This window comes from Pteropus vampyrus, unplaced genomic scaffold (assembly GCF_000151845.1).
Source record: "Pteropus vampyrus isolate Shadow unplaced genomic scaffold, Pvam_2.0 Scaffold8, whole genome shotgun sequence".
NCBI classification, from domain to species: domain Eukaryota; kingdom Metazoa; phylum Chordata; class Mammalia; order Chiroptera; family Pteropodidae; genus Pteropus; species Pteropus vampyrus.
This window is the reverse complement of record NW_011888789.1, coordinates 4,844,175-4,847,515: the sequence shown is the minus strand read 5'-3', so window position 1 is coordinate 4,847,515 and position 3,341 is coordinate 4,844,175.

Here is a 3,341-nt window from a genome sequence, read left to right as displayed (position 1 = left end):
GTTCCAATAAGTTCTCTTCTTGTCAGATATTATGCAATTGCTTGGAATATTTGTGTAACCTGCTGGTACAAATCATGTCCTATATCTCATCTCTAACACAAAACAAAGAGAGTCCTCCACTCTGTAGCATGAAGGTGCATAACCTTCCTGAGAAGCACAGACCTACATAATGACCGTGGCAGAGGAGATGTGTACAAATGTTGGCCCTTTCGTTAAATAGATCATCTGAGAAACACTTTTATATGTGTTTGTTTCCATAAACATGTTTAAACATGCATATTAAAGACTTCATATTTATTTCAAAATTGAGCAGAAGAAACTCAATTTGGGTTTTTGGTATGTAAAATACAATGGATTTTTTTCATTAGAAGAACTTCAAATATTTATTTAAAATTCAAATTATAAATAATTCATTTGAATATTATCATAATTCAACTAAATCAAGTTGAGAAATAAAAAAGTAAACTTTAGAAATAGATTGTGTTTTATAAATACATAATTTATATTTGTACTTTCATTCAGCTTCCTAATGTACTAATATTGTATTAGAAACTCGTCAAATTGTTTAAAAAATTATAGCTTTCTATGATTACAGAAGTCATGCTTATTCAACTGGGAAGATTAAAAAAATAGAGAGATGCATTCCATAGAGATTGTAATAGCAACAGCAGCAGATTATCATCTAAGGATGGCCCATTGGCTTGTTTCTTGAAATGCCACTAGAGGGCAATAAATCAAAAAATTGCTCTGATGTATAAATAGGCTTCTGTGCTGTGTAGGTAGGTGCTAACAGGTTTTCAGTTTTGGTTTGGGAAGACAGCAAAACAAGAATTAAAAAGTTTAGTCAGTGAACAAAGTATCTGCATTAGTGTTCAGTTTTTGAAAAAGTTTGTCATTACTCTTTTAGGAACCTAATTATACATTCATGAGTATAGCAAGCATTGATTGTTTACTGTTAATTGTGATAAGTGCTGTTGATAAAACTTGGTCCTAACATTTTTAGATTGATATTTCCTCTGGGAAAAGAGGCATATGAAAACAAATGGCTTAAGATTCAATTTGGTGTTCGCCACACTGAAAAATTTTAAATACAGTGAAGAACAGGATTAATTCTGCTACAGTAAATGTTTCAGAAGACTGCTTCACAGAACTGGACCTCACAGAATGAGTAGACACTTTTGAGAGTCCAGATTAAAGTGGTGGATTGAACATATGCATTCAATTTTCCTCCCTCCTGAACAAACATAAAAATAGGAAGTGCTTTGTTTCAAGATCTAAACCCACAGGATTAGGAGAATAGGAGAGGAGACAGCAGTAACAAAATTTTGGAAGCTGAAAGCTGATGGATTGGTGGTAAGTGATTTAACAGCCTTGAGAAAACAAAATTTCAAGCCATCGGTGGGAAAGCTGAGAACCAACTATATTTATGCAGCAAAATCTTCAAAGGGTACAATTCCTGGGCTTTTTAAATTAGGGCTGAAAGTCTAGAACTAGAGGTAAAAGGGAGAGAATAGCTAATGAAAGCTATTTGAGAAGAAATTGGACCCTCCTTCATTCTTGCAGACGTCTAGATGTTTAGTCTCATTGAGGGGAATTAAGAACTCACCAACCTCCAAACCTCTTCTCCAACTTGGAGCAGCTACATCTTTACTCTTTAATTGGGATATTGGAAGACTCTTCCCTGGGGGAATCTGGCCATCCAAAAAAGAAAATGCTTAAAGATACTGACATCAAGGTTTCTCCAACAGCCTACCTACCTATATCACCCTGAAGTAAAACTCACACACTCAGAGTTTCTAATCAGTTCTTAAATTTTTCACTTTTAATTTTGAGCAGACCATCAAGACTTCCCAGACATCTAATGAAAGCCTGTTATACAGAAGATAGAGACTCAAACAAACAAGTACAGATAGAAGCAGCATCTTGGAGGAAGCAGTAATTAAGACTTAAAAGCAGCAGCTATAATCATATCCCCAGAGAAATAAGAGGAAATATTGCATTCATTAAACAAGAACCAGGGCTATGAAAATGGAAGATTTAGGGGGAAAAAAAGAGCTCTTGGAAATTAAAAACATGGTAGCAGAAAACTAATACTTATGCTGGCCAATGTGGTAACCACTAGCCATTGCATTTAAATGTAAATTACTTAAAATTAATAAAATTAAAAATTCAAGTCTTCATTTTCTCTACATTTCAAAGGCTCAAAAAAGCCACATGGGTGGCTAGTAGCATGGTATTAGCTCAGATATAGAACATTTCCATCATTGCAGAAAGTTATATTGATAGCACTTGAGAAGGTAAGTTTGAGGACTTTCCTCATAAAGTGGGAGACAACAACAAGAGAAAAGATGAAAAAAATCACAGGACCATCCAGGAAATCAAACAATTCAATAATAGATGTTCTAGAAGGAAAGAAAAAAATGGAACATAAAAATAAAGAAAAAGATGTAAGAAAAATTTTGGAACCGAATGACGTAAGTTCCCAGATTGAAAGAACTCAATAAGTGCTTAACCCAATAGATTCACTCTAAGGCATATTTTTGTGAAATATTAGAACACTGAGGGTAAAAAGGAGATATCACACATTTCCAGACAGGAAAAAATAGTAGCATACCCAGTATTAGGAAAGAAAAGGCTTCTGAATTCTCAATAGTAATATTGGAAGCAAGAAAACATTGGCGCAATATCTTTCAAAATCTGGAAAAAAGTCATTTGAAATTTCAAATTCTATATGTAATCAACGAGAACATGAAAGTAGGACAAAACTATATTCAAACATACAAGATCTAAAAATCTTATCTTCTATACATCCTTTCTCAAGTTTCTACTGAGGATTCACTCCACAGAAAGAGTGGACCAGGAAAGAGGAAGACATAAGATTCAGGAAACAGGGTATCTAACACAGGATAGAGGCAAAGGGAATCCCCAGGGTGATGGAGAAAGAAGATCCCAGAATGACAGCTGTGTTCCAATAAGGGGCATCAGTCAGGATCAGAGCAGTGAAACACAAGACATAGGCATGTTGAGTGCTATTCTCACCAAGATCCTCGATGTTATTGTGTACTCTAAGAGGTGAATAGAAAGTCCAATGAACCCAGTGAAATTTTTATCTGTACTTGCTTTGTCTTGAGAGCTGATGAACTTACTGCTATCTCCTCCAAGTCCTTCTACCATGTTAGTTTATGATACTCACGTCACTCCTCAGAAATATTGTTTTAAACAGCTTGAGAGCTGGAAATAGAACACGGTAAGCTAAGGAGAAAACACAGTGCAACTCACTCTCTCTAACCATATTTCTCCTAGATGTCCTGTATTCCACTCCATTGTTCCGTCAGATGCTT